This window comes from Arachis stenosperma, chromosome 7 (genome assembly GCF_014773155.1).
Source record: "Arachis stenosperma cultivar V10309 chromosome 7, arast.V10309.gnm1.PFL2, whole genome shotgun sequence".
In the NCBI taxonomy this organism is placed as follows: Eukaryota; Viridiplantae; Streptophyta; class Magnoliopsida; order Fabales; family Fabaceae; genus Arachis; species Arachis stenosperma.
The window spans coordinates 65,229,516-65,247,826 of record NC_080383.1 but is presented as its reverse complement, the minus strand read 5'-3'; the positions used below and the strand labels follow the sequence as shown (position 1 = coordinate 65,247,826).

The 18,311-nt window shown below is 38.1% G+C and overlaps 2 non-coding genes across 2 annotated transcripts; both read right to left on the bottom strand.

The window, feature by feature from the left end:
- Positions 1-419: 419 nt before the first annotated feature.
- On the bottom strand, positions 420-523 carry LOC130943143 (small nucleolar RNA R71). Its single transcript, XR_009071675.1, has one exon. It is a non-coding gene; the product is annotated as a small nucleolar RNA R71 (small nucleolar RNA).
- Positions 524-11,815: 11,292 nt separating this feature from the next.
- On the bottom strand, positions 11,816-11,923 carry LOC130943142 (small nucleolar RNA R71). The gene has a single exon (XR_009071674.1). It is a non-coding gene; the product is annotated as a small nucleolar RNA R71 (small nucleolar RNA).
- Between the last annotated feature and the right edge of the window lie 6,388 nt (positions 11,924-18,311).

Sequence of the window (18,311 nt, the reverse complement as noted above, 5' to 3'; positions counted from 1 at the left end):
TTTTCAAACAAGAAAAGGATATGGCAGCCAAACCCAACAACAATAATGCAAGGAGGATGCTTGGTGATTATACTATACCTACTTCCAAGTTTGATGGAAGAAGCATCTCAATTCTTGCCATTGGAGCAAACAATTTTGAGCTGAAACCTCAACTAGTTGCTCTAATGCAACAAAACTGCAAGTTTCATGGACTTCCATCCGAAGATCCCTACCAGTTTTTAACTGAGTTCTTGCAGATCTGTGAGACTGTTAAGACTAATGGAGTAGAACCTGAAGTCTACAGGCTCATGCTTTTCCCTTTTGCTGTAAGAGACAAAGCTAGTACATGGTTGGACTCACAACCAAAAAATAGCCTAGACTCTTGGGATAAGCTGGTCACGGCCTTCTTGGTTAAATTCTTTCCTCCTCAAAAGCTGAGCAAGCTTAGAGTGGATGTTTAGACCTTCAAGCAAAAAGATGGTGAATCCCTTTATGAAGCTTGGGAAAGATATAAGCAAATGACCAAAAAGTGTCCTTCTGACATGTTTTCAGAGTGGACCATGATAGATATATTCTATTATAGTCTATCTGAGTTCTCTAAGATGTCACTGGACCATTTTGCATGTGGATCCATTCACCTAAAGAAAACGCCTACAGAAGCTCAGGAACTTATTGAAATGGTTATAAATAACCAATTCATGTACACTTCTGAGAGGAATTCCGTGAATAATGGGACGCCTCAGAGGAAGGGAGTTCTTGAAATTGATGCTCTGAATGCCATATTAGCTCAGAACAAAATGTTGAATCAGCAAGTCAACATAATTTCTCAAAGTCTGAATGGATGGCAAAATACATCCAACAGTACTAAAGAGGCATCTTTTGAAGAAGAATCTTATGATCCTGAGAACCCTGCAATGGCAGAGGTAAATTACATGGGTAAACCTTATGGAAACACCTATAATTCATCATGGAGAAATCATCCAAATTTCTCATGGAAGGATCAACAAAAGCCTCAACAAGTCTTTAATAATGGTGGAAGAAACAGGTTTAGGAATGGCAAGCCTTTTCCATCATCTTCTCAGCAACAGACAGAGAATTCTGGGCAGAACACCTCTAACTTAGCAAATATAGTCTCTGATCTGTCTAAGGCCACTTTAAGCTTCATGAGTGAAACAAGGTTCTCCATTAGAAATTTGGAGGCACAAGTGGGCCAGCTGAGTAAGAAAGTCACTGAAACTCCTCCTAGTACTCTCCCAAGCAATACAGAAGAGAATCCAAAGAGAGAGTACAAGGCCATTGATATAGTCAATATGGCCGAATGCAAGGAGGAAGGGGAGGACCTGAATCCTGATGAGCGGATAATTTATACGCTTTTTGACATTGTTTTTAGGTAGTTATTAGTAGGATCTAGTTACTTTTTGGGATGTTTTCATTAGTTTTTATGCTAAATTCACATTTCTGGACTTTAATATGAGTTTGTGTGTTTTTCTGTGATTTCAGGTATTTTCTAGATGAAATTGAGGGACCTGAGCAAAATTCTGATAAAAGGCTGACAAAGGACTGCTGATGCTGTTGGATTCTGACCTCCTTGCACTCAAAATAGATTTTCTGGAGCTATAGAATTTCAAATGGTGCGCTCTCAACGGCGTTGAAAAGTAGACATCCAGAGATTTCCAGTAATTTATAATAGTCCATGCTTTATTCGAGATTAGACGATGTAAACTGGCGCTCAACGCCAGTTCCATGCTGCATTCTGGAGTCAAACGCCAGAAACATGTCACGAACCAGAGTTGAATGCCAAAAACACGTTACAACTTGGTGTTCAACTCCAAAAGAAGCCTCTGCACGTGTAAAGCTCAAGCTCAGGCAAAGCACACACCAAGTGGGCCCTGGGAGTGGATTTCTGCATCAATTACTTACTTCTGTAAGCCCTAGTAGCTAGTCTAGTATAAATAGGATATTTAATTATTGTATTAGACGTCCGGAATCCTGGATTGTATTTTTGATCCTGTGATCACATTTTGGGGCTGGCCAGTCGTCCATGCCTGGACCACCATCACTTATGTATTTTCAATGGTGGAGTTTCTACACACCATAGATTAAGGGTGTGGAGATCTGCTGTACCTCGAGTTTTAATGCAATTACTACTATTTTCTATTCAATTCAGTTTATTCTTGTTCTAAGATATTCGTTGACAACATGATGAATGTGATGATCCGTGACACTCATCATCATTCTCACCTATGAACGCGTGACTGACAACCACTTCCGTTCTACCTTAGACCGGGCGCATATCTCTTGGATTCCTTGACCAGAATCTTCGTGGTATAAGCTAGAATTGATGGCAGCATTCATGAGAATCCGGAAAGTCTAAACCTTGTCTATGGTATTTCGAGTAGGATTCAGGGATTGAATGATTGTGACGAGCTTTAAACTCACGATTGTTGGGCGTGATGACAAACGCAAAAGAATCAATGGATTCTATTCCGACATGATCGAGAACCGACAGATGATTAGCCGTGCTGTGACAGAGTATTTGGACCATTTTCACTGAGAGGATGGGATGTATCCATTGACAACGGTGATGCCCTACATACAGCTTGCCATGTAAAGGAGTAAGAAGGATTGGATGAAGGTAGTAGGAAAGCAGAGATTCAGAAGGAGCACAGCATCTTCATACGCCTGTCTGAAATTTCCACCAATGATTTACATAAGTATTTTTATCTTTATTTTCTGTTTATTTATTATTATTATTCGAAAACTCCATAACCATATATTATCCGTCTAACTGAGAATTTCAAGATGACCATAGCTTGCTTCATACCAACAATCTCCGTGGGATCGACCCTTACTCACATAAGGTTTATTACTTGGACGACCCGGTGCACTTGCTGGTTAGTTGTGCGAGGTTGTGAAGAAAGTGCTGAGTTATAAACGCGCATACCAAGTTGAATGCTATTGAATGCTATTTTGGTGTCTTGCATGTTTTCTTTGCATAAAAAATTTTTCAAAAATATGTTCTTGATGTTCATCTTGATCTTCAAAGTGTTTTTGGTGTTCATCTTGACATTTATAGTGTTCTTGCATGCATCATGTGTTTTGATCCAAAATCTCCATGTTTTGGGTCATATTTGTGTTTTTCTCTCTCATCATTAAAAATTCATAAAAATAAAAAAATATCTTTCCCTTTTTTCTCTCAAAATTTCTGAAATTTGAGTTGACTTAGTCAAAAAATTTTTAAAATTAGTTGTTTCTTGTAACTCAAGTCAAATTTTCAATTTTAAAAATCTTATCTTTTTCAAAACTTTTTCAAAAATCAAATCTTTTTCATTTTTCTTATTAATTTTCAAAAATTCTTTAAAATATTTTTCAAAAAATCTTTTTCTTAATTTTATCTTTATTTTCGAAAATGATGCTAACAATTAATGTGATTGATTCAAAAATTTGAAGTTTGTTACTTTCTTGTTAAGAAAGGTTCAATCTTTAAATTCTAGAATCATATCTTTTAGTTTCTTGTTAGTCAAGTAATTAATTTTAATTTTAAAAATTAAATCTTTTCCAAACATATCTTTTTAATCATATCTTTTTATCATATCTTTTTCAAAATTTTATCTTTTTCAAAAATTTGATTTCAAAATATCTTCTTATCTTCTTATTTTTTCAAATTTGATTTTCAAATCTTTTTCAACTAACTAATTGACTTTTTGTTTGTTTCTTATCTTTTTCAAAACCACCTAACTACTTTTCCCTCTCTAATTTTCGAAAATTTCTCCTTCCTTTTTAAAATTCTTTTAATTAACTAATTGTTTTAAATTTTAATTTTAATTTTATTCCCCCTTTAATTTTCGAAAATTATTAACTCCTTTTCAAAAATTATTTTCGAAAACTTCTCTCTCTCATCTTATTCTATTTATTTATTCATTTACTAACACTTCTCTTCATCTCAAATCTCAGCTCCTATCCTTACCCTTGTGTTTGGATTATTCATTCTTCTTCATTCTTATTCCCTTTCTTCTTCTACTAACATAAAGGAATCTCTATACTGTGACATAGAGGATTCCTCTTCTTTTTCTGTTTTCTTCTTTCTCATATGAGTAGGAACAAAGAAAAAGGCATTCTTGTTGAAACTGATCCTGAACCTGAAAGGACTCTGAAGAGGAAACTAAGAAAAGCTAAATTACAACAATCTTACTGAAATTAATGGCGGCATTCATGAGAATCCGGAAAGTCTAAACCTTGTCTGTGGTATTTCGAGCAGGATTCAGGGATTGAATGACTGTGACGAGCTTCAAACTCGCGATTGTTGGGCGTGATGACAAACGCAAAAGAATCAATGGATTCTATTCCGACATGATCGAGAACCGACAGATGATTAGCCGTGCTGTGACAGAGCATTTTGACCATTTTCACTTAGAGGATGGGATGTAGCCATTGACAACGGTGATGCCCTACATACAGCTTGCCATGGAAAGGAGTAAGAAGGATTGGATGAAGGCAGTAGGGAAGCAGAGATTCAGAAGGAGAACAACATCTTTATACGTCTGTCTAAAATTCCCACCAATGATTTACATAAGTATTTTTATCTTTATTTTCTGTTTATTTATTATTATTATTCGAAAACTCCATAACCATATATTATCCGTCTAACTGAGAATTTCAAGATGACCATAGCTTGCTTCATACCAACAATCTCAGTGGGATCGACCCTTACTCACGTAAGGTTTATTACTTGGACGACCCAGTGCACTTGCTGGTTAGTTGTGCGGGGTTGTGAGGAAAATACTGAGTTATAAACGCACATACCAAGTTGAATGCTATTGTTGATGATCACAATTTTTCCCATCAAATCCCAATGGGGAAGACCTCATGGGACGTCTCCCAACTAAGAAGGAGTTCCCTATTGAGGACCCAAAGGAATCTGAGACTCATATAGAGAACATAGATATCCCATTAAACCTCCTTCTGCCATTCATGAGCTCTGAAAACTATTCTTCCTCTGAAGAGGATGAAGATGTAACTGGAGAGCAAGTTACTCAATATCTAGGAGCTATCATGAAGCTGAATGCCAAGTTGTTTGGTAATGAGACTTGGGAAGGTGAACCCTCCTTGCTCATTGCTAAACTAGATACATGGATTTAGCAAACTTTACCTCAAAAGAAACGAGATCCTGGTAAATTCTTAATACCTTGTACCATAGGCACCATGACCTTTGAAAAGGCTCTGTGTGACCTAGGGTCAGGCATAAATCTTATGCCACTCTTTGTAATGGAGAAGCTGGGGATCATTGACGTTCAGTCTGCCATATTCTCATTGCAAATGGCAGACAAATCAGTAAGACAAGCTTATGGATTGGTAGAGGATGTGTTGGTAAAGGTTGAAGGCCTTTACATCTTTGGTGATTTCATAATCTTAGACACTAGGAAGGAGGAGGATGAATGCATCATCCTTGGAAGACCTTTCCTAGCCACAGTAGGAGCTGTGATAGATGTTAACAGAGGAGAATTAGTCCTTCAATTGAATGGGGACTACCCTGTGTTTAAGACCCAAGGGTGTTCTTCTTTAACAATGGAGAGAAGCTTCTCTCAGTACAGAGTCAAACAGAGTCCCTACAATCAAACTCTAAGTTTGGTGTTGGGAGGCCAAAGACAAACTCTAAGTTTGGAGTTGAATCCCTACATTCAAACTCTAAGTTTGGTGTTGGGAGTCTACAACGTTGACCTGATCACCTTTAAGGCTCCATGAGAGCCCACTGTCAAGCTAGTGACATTAAAGGAGTGCTTATTGTGAGGCAATCCAATTTTTTTTATTTAACTAATTTTTTTTATTTTTTTATGTTTTATTAGGATCATGATCATGTGGAGTCACAAAATAATTACAAAAATTAAAAATAGAATCAAAAACAGCAGAAGAAATAGCACATCCTGGAGGAAGACCTTGCTGGCGTTTGAACGTAGTAAGGAGCATCTGGCTGGCGTTCAACGCCAGAACAGAGCATGGATCTGGCATTGAATGCCAGAAACATGCAGCAATCTGGCATTTAAATGCCAGGATTGCACACTGAGGAAAGCTGTCGTTCAACGCTAGAAACATGCTGCAGACTGGTGTTGAACGCCCAAAACAAGCATAGAGCTGGCGTTTAACGCCAGAAACAAGCATCAATCTGGCATTAAACACCAGGATTGCATGCAGAGGGCATTTTTGCACGCCTCATTGGTGTAGGGATGTTTCCTTGACACTTCAGGATCTGTGGACCCCACAGGATCCTTACCTACCTCAACTCACCTTCTCTCTTCTTCACTAATCAACTCAATCTCTTTTCCCCATCACCTCTTTACCACTCACATCCATCCATCTCTTCCCCAACCAATCCCACCCATATGGCCAAAACATACACATCTTTCCCTCTCCTCCATATCTTCTTCTCCTTCCATTCTTTCTTCTTTGCTCGAGGGCGAGCAACATTCTAAGTTTGGTGTGGTAAAAGTATAGCTTTTTTGTTTTTCCATAACCATTGATGGAACCTAAGGCCAGAGAAACCTCAAAAAAAAAAAAAAGAAGAGAAAAGGGAAGACAAAAAAATTTTTCCACCTCCGAGTCATAGGAGATGGAGAGATTCATCTCAAGGGTCCATAGCTCAGTAGAAGAGCATTTGACTGCACATCAAGAAAGCATGAGGAATTCCCTCATCAAGAAATCCCTGAGATACCTCGGGGGATACATTTTCCTCCACACAACTATTGGGAGCAACTAAGGATAGAAGCATCAAAATCACTAGGGATCAAGCAACAGAGGCAAGGAAGAGACATAAAGGAGCTCAAAAAGCACCATTAGTCCTTCAAAAAGGCGCCACCCTCACTAAGATGGACTCATTCCTTAACTTCCTTGTTCTTATCTCTGTTTTTCGATTTTTATGCTTCATGTTTGTCTATGTTTGTGTCTTTACTTCATGATCATTAGTATGTAGTAACTATGTCTTAAAGCTATGAATAATTCCATGAATCCTTCACCTTTCTTAAATGAAACATGTTTTTAATACAAAAGAACAAGAAGTACATGAGTTTCAAATTTATCCTTGAATTTAGTTTAATTATACTGATGTGGTGACAATACTTTTTATTTTTTGAATGAATGCTTGAACAGTGCATATTTTTTTATCTTGTTGTTTATGAATGTTAAAATTGTTGGCTCTTGAAAGAATGATGAACAAAGAGAATGTTATTGACAATCTGAAAAATCATGAAAATTGATTCTTGAAGTAAGAAAAAGCAGTGAAAAAGCAAAAGCTTGCGAAAAAAAAAATAGCGAAAAAAAATTAGAAAGAAAAAGAAAAAGAAAGCAGAAAAAGCCAATAGCCCTTAAAACCAAAAGGCAAGGGTAAAAAGGATCCAAGGCTTTGAGCATCAATGGATAGGAGGGCCCAAGGAAATAAAATCCAGGCCTAAGCGGCTAAATCAAGCTGTCCCTAACCATGTGCTTGTGGCATGCAGGTCCAAGTGAAAAGCTTGAGACTGAGTGGTTAAAATCATGATCCAAAACAAAAAGAGTGTGCTTAAGAACTCTGGACACGTCTAACTGGGGACTTTAGCAAAGCTGAGTCACAATCTGAAAAGGTTCACCTAGCTATGTGTCTGTGGCATTATGTATCCGGTGGTAATACTGGAAAACAAAGTGCTTAGGGCCACGGTCAAGACTCATAAAAGTAGCTTTGTTCAAGAATAAACAAACTTAACTAGGAGAATCAATAACACTATCTGAAATTCTAAGTTCCTATAGATGCCAATCATTCTAAACTTCAAAGGAGAAAGTGAGATGCCAAAACTGTTCAGAAGCAAAAAGCTACAAGTCCCGCTCATTTAATTAGAACTAATATTCATTGATATTCTGGGATTTATAGTATATTCTCTTCTTTTTATCCTAATTGATTTTCAGTTGCTTGGGGACAAGCAATAATTTAAGTTTGGTGTTGTGATGAGCGGATAATTTATACGCTTTTTGGCATTGTTTTTAGGTAGTTTTTAATAGGATATAGTTACTTTTAGGGATGTTTTCATTAATTTTTATGCTAAATTCACATTTCTGGACTTTACTATGAGTTTGTGTGTTTTTCTGAGATTTCAGGTAATTTCTGGCTGAAATTAAGGGACCTGAGCAAAACTCTGATAGAAGGCTAACAATGGACTGCTGATGTTGTTGGATTCTGACCTCCCTGCACTCGAAATAGATTTTCTGAACTTCAAATGGCGCACTCTCCACGGCGTTGGAAAGTAGACATCCAGAGCTTTTCAGCAATATATAATAGTCCATACTTTATTCGTGATTAGATGACGTAAACTGGCGCTCAACGCCAGTTCCATGCTGCATTCTGGAGTCAAACGCCAGAAACATGTCACGAACTAGAGTTAAATGCCAAAAACATGTTACAACTTGGCATTCAACTCCAAAAGAAGCCTCTGCACGTGTAAAGCTCACGCTCAGCGCACACACCAAGTGGGCCCCGGAAGTGGCTTTATGCATCAATTACTTACTTCTATAAATCCTAGTAGCTAGTCTAGTGTAAATAGGACATTTTATTATTGTATTAGACATTCTGGATCCTGGATTGTATTTTTATCTGTGATTACGTTTTGGGGACTGGCCATTCGGCCATGCTTGAACCTTCATCACTTATGTATTTTCAACGGTAGAGTTTCTACACACCATAGATTAAAGGTGTGGAGCTCTGCTGTACCTCGAGTTTTAATGCAATTACTACTATCTTTTATTCAAATTCAATCTTATTTCTGTTCTAAGATACTACTCGTACTTCAACCTGATGGATGTGATGATCCATGACACTCATCATCATCCGTCCCTATGAACGCGTGCCTGACAACCATTTCTGTTCTACAAGCGAAAGCTAGAGTGTGTATCTCTTGGATTCCTGATGCACGACGCATGGTTGCCCTCGCCTTACAACCGAGCCTTCCATTCCGTGAGATCAGAGTCTTCATGGTATAAGCTAGAATTGATGGCAGCATTCATGAGAATCCAGAAAGTCTAAAACTTGTCTGTGGTATTCCGAGTAGGATTCCGGGATTGAATGACTGTGATGAGCTTTAAACTCGCGAATGTTGGGCATGATGACAAACGTAAAAGAATCAAGGGATTCTATTCCGACATGATCGAGAACCGATAGATGATTAGCCGTGCCGTGACAAAGCATTTAGACATTTTTCACTGAGAGGATGGGATGTAGCCATTGACAACGGTGATGCTCTACATACAACTTGCCATGGAAAGGAGTAAGAAGGATTGGATGAAGGGAGTAGGAAAGCAGAGATTCAGAAGGAGCACAGCATCTTCATACGCCTATCTGAAATTCCCATCGATGATCTACATAAGTATTTCTATCTTTATTTTCTATTATTTATTATTATTATTCGAAAACTCCATAACCATTTATTATCCGCCTGACTGAGATTTACAAGATGACCATAGCTTGCTTCATACCAACAATCTCCGTGGGATCGACCCTTACTCACGTAAGGTTTATTACTTGGATGACCCAGTGCACTTGCTGGTTAGTTGTGTAAGGTTGTGAAGAAAGTGCTGAGTTATAAACGCGCATACCAAGTTGAATGCCATTATTAGAGATCACAATTTCGCCCATCAAAAGCCATGTTTAAATTCTTTTGGACTGAGGCTTCAAGTAATCACCACAATGCATGTAATGCCCTGCTAAAGCTTGGGACTGGCCATTGGCCATGTCTAGTGTTTTGGACCGGAGCTTTCACAAAAGCTTGGCTGGCTATTAAGCCATGTCTAATTCCTGGACCAGAGCTTTAGACTAACATTGAAAGATTCCTGGAATTCTTCTTAAAAATTTTGAATTTCTTATTTTCTTTTTCCTATATGTTTTTCAAAAAAAAATAAAAATAAAAAGAAAATACAAAAAAATCATAAAATCATAAAAACCAAAAATATTGTGATTCTTGTTTGAGTCTTGTGTCATGTTTTAAGTTTGGTGTCAATTGCATGTTTTAAAAACTTTTGCATTTTTCGAAAATTCATGCATGTGTTCTTCATGATCTTCAAGTTGTTCTTGACAAGTCTTATTGGTTGATCTTTAAATTTTCTTGTTTTGTGTTTTTTGTTGTTTTTCATATGCATTTTTGCATTCATAGTGTCTAAGCATTAAAGATTTCTAAGTTTGGTGTCTTGCATGTTTTCTTTGCATAAAAAATTTTTCAAAAAATATGTTCTTGATGTTCATCATGATCTTCAAGGTGTTCTTGGTGTTCATCTTGACATTCATAGTGTTCTTGCATGCATCATTGGTTTTGATCCAAAAATTTTCATGTTTTGGGTCATTTTCATATTTTTCCCTCTCATAATTAAAAATTCAAAAATAAAAAATATCTTTTCCTTATTTCTCTTAAAATTTTGAAAAATTGAGTTGACTTAGTCAAAAATTTTTTAAAACTTAGCTATTTCTTATAAGTCAAGTCAAATTTTCAATTTTAAAAATCTTATCTTTTCAAAATTTTTTCAAAAATCAAATCTTTTTCATTTTTCTTACTATTTTTTAAAATTTATTTTCAAAATCTTTTTCTTATCTTTATTTCAAAATTTTGAAAACTTTACTAACAATTAATGAGATTAATTCAAAAATTTGAAGTTTGTTACTTTCTTGTTGAGAAAGGTTCAATCTTTAAATTCTAGAGTCATATCTTTTAGTTTCTTGTTAGTCAAGTAATCAATTTTAATTTAAAAAAATTAAATCTTTTTCAACCATATATTTTTAATCATATCTTTTTATCATATCTTTTTAAATCATATCTTTTTTAAAAATTTGATTTCAAAATATCCCTTCTAACTTCTTATCTTCTTATCTTTTCAAAATTGATTTTCAAATCTTTTTCAACTTACTCATTGACTTTTTGTTTGTTTCTTATCTTTTTCAAAACTACCTAACTACTTTTCCCTCTCTAATTTTTGAAAATTCCTCACCCCTTTTTAAAATTCTTTTAATTGATTAATTGTTTCAAATTTTAATTTTAATTTTATTTCTTCTCTTAATTTTCAAAAATCACTAACCCTTTTTCAAAATTAATTTTCGAATTCTCTCCCCCTCATCTTCTTCTATTTATTTATTTATTTACTAACACTTCTCTTCATCTCAAGAATCTGAACCTATCTTCACCCTTGTGTTTGGATTCTTACCTTTTTCTTCTTCTATTCCTTTCTTCTTCTACTAACATAAAAGAATCTCCCTACTGTGGTAAAGAGGATCCCTATTATTATTTTCTGTTCCCTTCTTTTTCATATGAGCAAGAGCAAGGACAAGAATATTCTTGTTGAAGCAGATCCTGAACCTGAAAGGACTCTGAACAGGAAACTAAGAGAAGCTAAATTACAACAATCCAGAGACAACCTTATAGAAATTTTTGAAAAGGAAGAGGAGATGGCAGCCAAAAATAAAAATGCAAGGAGGATGCTTGCTGACTATACTACACCTACTTCCAAATTTGATGGAAGAAGCATCTCAATATCTGCCATTGGAGCAAACAACTTTGAGCTGAAACCTCAACTAGTTGCTCTACTGCAATAGAACTGCAAGTTCCATGGACTTCTATCAGAAGATCCCTACCAGTTTTTAACTAAGTTCTTGTAGATTTGTGAGACTGTTAAGACTAATGGAGTAGATCCTGAAGTCTACAGGCTCATACTTTTTCCCTTTGCTGTAAGAGACAGAGCTAGAATATGGTTGGATTCACAACCTAAAGATAGCCTGGACTCTTGGGATAAGCTGGTCGCGGCCTTCTTGGCTAAGTTCTTTCCTCCTCAAAAGCCGAGCAAGCTTAGAATGGATGTTCAGACTTTCAAACAAAAAGATGGTGAATCCCTCTATGAAGATTGGGAAAGATACAAGCAGATGACCAAAAGGTGTCCTTCTGACATGCTTTCAGAGTGGACCATTCTGGATATATTCTATTATGGTCTATCTGAGTTCTCCAAGATGTCATTGGACCATTCTGCAGGTGGATCCATTCACCTAAAGAAAATGCCTGCAGAAGCTCAAGAACTTATTGACATGGTTGCAAATAACCAGTTCATGTACACTTCTGAGAGAAATTTCGTGAATAATGGGATGCCTCAAAAGAAGGGAGTTCTTGAAACTGATGCTCTAAATGCCATATTGGCTCAAGAATAAAATGTTGACTCAACAAGTCAACATGATTTTTCAAAGTCTGAATGGATGGCAAAATGCATCCAACAGTACTAAAGAGGCATCTTCTGAAGTAGAAGCTTATGATCCTGAGAACCCTGCAATAGCAGAGGTAAACTACATGGGTGAACCTTATGGAAACACCTATAATTCATCATGGAGAAATCATCCAAATTTCTCATGGAAGGATCAACAAAAGCCTCAACAAGGCTTTAATAATGGTGGAAGAAATAGGCTCAGCAATAGCAAGCCTTATCCATCATCTTCTCAGCAACAGACAGAGAATTCTAAGCAGAGCACCTCTAATTTAGCAAACTTAGTCTTTGATCTGTCTAAGGCCACTTTAAGTTTCATGAGTGAAACAAGGTCCTCCATCAGAAATTTGGAGGCACAAGTGGGCCAGCTGAGTAAGAAAGTCACTGAAACTCCTCCTAGTACTCTCCCAAACAATACTGAAGAGAATCCAAAAAGAGAGTGCAAGGCTATAGACATAATTAACATGGCCGAACCTAAGGAGGAAGGAGAGGACATGAATCCCAATGAAGAAGACCTCATGGGACGTCTCTCAAGCAAGAAGGAGCTCCCTATTGAGGACCCAAAGGGATCTGAAGGTCATATAGAGACCATAGAGATCCCACTAAACCTCCTTCTGCCTTTCATGAGCTCTGATGACTATTCTTCCTCTGAAGAGGATGAAGATGTAATTGGAGAGCAAGTTGCTCAATATCTAGGAGCCATCATAAAGCTGAATGCCAAATAGTTTGGTAATGAGACTTGGGAAGGTGAACCTCTTTTGCTCATTCGTGAACTAGATACATGGGTTCAGCAAACTTTACCTCAAAAGAGACAAGATCCTGGCAAATTCTTAATACCCTGTACCATAGGCACCATGACCTTTGAGAAGGCTTTGTGTGACCTAGGGTCAAGCATAAATCTAATGCCACTCTCTGTAATGGAGAAGCTGGGGATCATTGAGGTACAGCCTGCCATATTCTCATTACAAATGGCAGATAAGTCAGTAAGACAGGCTTATGGATTGGTAGAGGACGTGTTAGTGAAGGTTGAAGGCCTTTACATCCCTGCTGATTTCATAATTTTAGACACTAGGGAGGAGGAGGATGAATGCATCATCCTTGGAAGACCTTTCCTAGCCACAGCAGGAGCTGTGATAGATGTTAACAGAGGAGAATTAGTCCTTCAATTGAATAGGGACTACCTTGTGTTTAAGACCCAAGGATGTTCTTCTGTATACACAGAGAGAAAGCATGAAAAGCTTCTCTCAGTACAGAGTCAAACAAAGCCCCCACAATCAAACTCTAAGTTTGGTGTTGAGAGGCCACAGCCAAACTCTAAGTTTGGTGTTGAATCCCCACATCCAAACTCTAAATTTGGTGTTGGGAGTCTACAAGATTGACCTGATCACCTGTGAGGCTCCATGAGATCCCACTGTCAAGCTAGTGACATTAGAGAAGTGATTATTGGGAAACAACCCGATTTTTATTTATCTAATTTTATTTTTCTTTTATTGTTCTTTTATGTTTTATTAGGTTCATGATCATGTGGAGTCACAAAATAAATACTAAAATTAAAAACAGAATAAAAAAATAGCAGAAGAAAAAGCACACCCTAGAGGAAGGGCTTACTGGCATTTAAACGCCAGTAAGGAGCATCTGGCTGGCGTTCAACGCCAGAACAGAGCATGGATATGGCGTTGAACGCCAGAAACAAGCAGCATCCTGGCGTTTAAACGCCAGAAATACACCATGAGGAGAGCTGGCGCTGAACGCCAGAAACAAGCATGGAACTGGCGTTCAACGCCAGAAACATACTACAAATGGGCGTTTAATGCCAGAATCAAGCATCAATCTGGCGTTAAACGCCAGGATTGCATATGGAGGGCATTTTACATGCCTAAATGGTGCAGGGATGAGAAATCCTTGACACCTCAAGATCTGTGGACCCCACAGGATCCCTACCTACCTCAACTCACCTTCTCTCTTCTTCACCAATCACCTCAATTTATCTCTCCCATCACCCCTTCACCACTCACATGCATCCATCCTTCCCACCCAAACCCACCCTACATGGCCGAAACACAAACATCTCTCCCTCTCCTCCATATCTTCTTCTTTTTCTTCTATTCTTTCTTCTTTTGCTCGAGGGCGAGCAATATTCTAAGTTTAGTGTGGTAAAAGTATAGCTTTTTGTTTTTCCATAACCATTAATGTCACCTAAGGCCAGAGAAACCTCAAGAAAGAGGAAAGGGAAGGCAATTTCTTCCTCCTATGAGTTATGAGAGATGGAGAGATTCATCTCAAGGATCCATAGCTCAGTAGTAGAGCATTTGAATGCAAATCAAGAAATCCCTGAGATACCTAAGGGGATATATTTTCCTTCACACAATTATTGGGAGCAACTAAGGATAGGAGCACCAAAATCACTAGGGATCAAGCAACAAAGGCAAGGAAGAGACATAGTGGAACTCAAGGACATTATTGGACCTTCAAGAAGAAGGCGCCACCATCACTAAGGTGGACTCATTCCGTGTTCTTATTTCTCTGTTTTTCGGTTTTTATGCTATATGTTTGTTTATGTTTTGTGTCTTTACTTCATGATCATTAGTTTGTAGTAACTATGTCTTAAGGCTATGAATAATTCCATGAATCATTCACCTCTCTTAAATGAAAAATGTTCCTAATTCAAAAGAACAAGAAGTACATGAGTTTCAAATTTATCCTTGAATTTAATTTAATTATATTGATGTGGTGACTATACTTTTTGTTTTCTGAATGAATGCTTGAACAGTGCATATTTTTTATCTTGTTGTTTATGAATGTTAAAATTGTTGGCTCTTGAAAGAATGATGAACAAAGAGAAATGTTATTGATAATCTAAAAAATCATAAATTTGATTCTTGAAGCAAGAAAAAGTAGTGAATAGCAAAAGCTTGCGAAAAAAAATTTTTTTGCAAAAAAAGGAGAGAAAGAAAAAGAAAAAGCAAGTAGAAAAAGTCAATAGCCCTTAAAACCAAAAGGCAAGGGTGAAAAGGATCCAAGGCTTTGAGAATCAATGAGTTTGTGTTTTTCTATAATTTTAGGTATTTTCTGGCTGAAATTGAGGGACCTGAGCAAAACTCTGATAAAAGGCTGACAAAGGACTGCTGATGCTGTTGGATTCTGACCTCCCTGCACTCGAAATGGATTTTCTGGAGCTACAGAACTCTAAATGGCGCGCTCTCAACGGTGTTGGAAAGTACACATTCAGAGCTTTCCATAAATATATAATAGTCCATACTTTATTCGAGATTAGACGATGCAAGCTAGCGCTCAATGCCAGTTCCATGTTGCATTCTGGAGTTAAATGCCAGAAACACGTCACGAACCAGAGTTGAACGCCAAAAACACGTTACAACTTGGCGTTCAACTCCAAGAGAAGCCTCTATACGTGTAAAGCTCAAGCTCAGCCCAAGCACACACCAAGTGGGCCCCGGAAGTGGATTTCTGCATTAATTACTTACTTCTGTAAACCCTAGTAGCTAGTTTAGTATAAATAGAACTTTTTACTATTGTACTGGTGTCTTTTTGACCACATCTTTGGACGCCTAGTCCTGAGACCAGGTCCTTTTCCCTATTTTCGAATTCATATCACATTTTGGGGGTTGGCCATAGATTAAGGGTGTAGAGCTCTGCTGTACCTCGAGTTTTAATGCAATTACTACTATTTTCTATTCAATTCAGTTTATTTCTATTCTAAGATATTCGTTGCACTTCAACATGATGAATGTGATGATCCGTGACACTCATCATCATTCTCACCTATGAACGTGTGCCTGACAACCACCTCCGTTCTACCTTAGATTGAGTGGATATCTCTTGGATCCCTTAATCGGAATCTTCATGGTATAAGCTAGAATTGATGGCGGCATTCAAGAGAATCCGGAAGGTCTAAACCTTGTCTGTGGTATTCCGAGTAGGATTCAAGGATTGAATGACTGTGACGAGCTTCAAAATCGCGATTGTGGAGCGTTAGTGACAGATGCAAAAGAATCAATGGATTCTATTCTGACATGATCGAGAACCGACAGCTGAATAGCCGTGCTGTGACAGAGCGCGTTGAACACTTTTACTAAGAGGACGGGATTGTAGCCACTGACAACGGTGATGCCCAACACACAGCTTTCCATGGAAAGGAGTAAGAAGGATTGGATGAAGACGGTAGGAAAGCAGAGAGACGGAAAGGACAAAGCATCTCCATACGCTTATCTGAAATTCTCACCAATGAATTACATAAGTATCTCTATCTTTATTTTATGCTTTATTCATAAATCATCCATAACCATTTGAATCTGCCTAACTGAGATTTACAAGATGACCATAGCTTGCTTCATACCAACAATCTCCGTGGGATCAACCCTTACTCGCGTAAGGTTTATTACTTGGACGACCCAGTGCACTTGCTGGTTAGTTATGCAAAGTTGTGATAAAGAGTTGAGATTGCAATTGAGCGTACCATGTTGATAGCGCCATTGATGATCACAATTTCATGCACCACCTCCTTGATTGAAACCAATTCAATCCCTCCTAAGATTAAACATAAGTTTGTTGTTGGATGTACACTATCCACCAAGGAGGAAGGCCCCAAAAGGAAGATGCCTATGGGCTGGAAAAACAAAAATATCCCTACTAAAGACTTCTCACTAGGGATGAGGGTAGTATTCCCTACAAGCCCAGTCTTGCCTCATGTAGTGAACAGGATCTTGTCTCTTGAACACATTAAGCTGATCCATGAGAGAACAGGAAGGATGCTCCCATTGAGGAGTGAGGATTTATTCCTCTATGACTATCTACCTCTATAAAGGAGTTTTCTGTCAAGCTAGTGACTGTAAAAAAGCGCTTGTTGGGAGGCAATCCAATCATGATTAAAGTATTTCTGTTTTTCTTTCTTTGAGTTTATTTCTATTCAAGTTAAATTAAGTTATTTTCATAGTTATTTCCTTTTTAAAGTTTGTGATCATGTGCAATGGTCAGAACAGAGACAGAGACATTCAGAGATGGAAACAGAACACCTTGGGGTGATCCCCTTGATGGCGTTAAACGCCAGACAAGGAGAAGTGTGGGGCGTTCAATGCCCCATAAGGGTAAGATATCTGCAATTGAACGCCACACAAGGAGAAGTGTGGGCGTTCAATGCCCAAGAGGGAGCAGCTGTGCTGGCTTTGAACGCCAGAATGGGATCATTCTGCGCATTCAACGCCTGATAAGGAGCAGAGACCTGGCGTTAAACGCCATGAAGGGAGACCCTAAGGGGCATTCAATTCCCAAGAGGGAGCAGGAAGCTGGTGTTGGACGCTAGCCAGGGAGCAGAGGCTGGGCGTTCAACGCCCACAAGGGGGTAGTGAATTCAAATTTCATAGTCTCTCAGGACCAGTGGGTCCCACAGAATCTCCACCTACCCCATCTTCTTTTCTCTCCCAATTTCCTTTTTCCCCACACACTTTTCCCCATATACCCTCATCCAATCACATCCACATCACCTTTTTCTCTTCTGAAAACTCTTCATCACTTCCATCCATCAATTCTCACCAACCACACCCACTTCAAATTCAAACTTTCCCACCCATATTCCCCTCTAATGACTGAAACCCAACCCTAACCCACCCTTATAAATAACCCTTCCTACAACCCTTCAAACATACACCTCATACACACCAACCCCTACTTGGCCGAATCTCTCTCTCCCTCTATCTCCACTATTCTCTTCTTCTTCTACTCTCTTCTTCTCTTTTGTTCATATTTGCTTGAAGTCGAGCAAATTTCTTAAGTTTGGTGTTGCAAAAGCTTTGCTTTTTGACTTTTACCATCCCTAAGTATGGCACCAAAGTCTGGGAAAACCTCAAGAAAGAGGAAAGGAAAGGCCATTGCCTCCGCTTCCGAATCTTGGAAAAGGGAGAGATTCCTCACCAAGGCTCATCAAGACCACATCTATGAAGTAGTGGCAAAGAAAAGGATAATTCCTGAAGTCCCTTTTTGGCTAAAAAAGAATGAGTACCCGGAGAACCAATAAGAAATCTGAAGAAGAGGTTCGGAAGTTCTGACCAATCTTATCACGAAAGTTGGGATCTTAA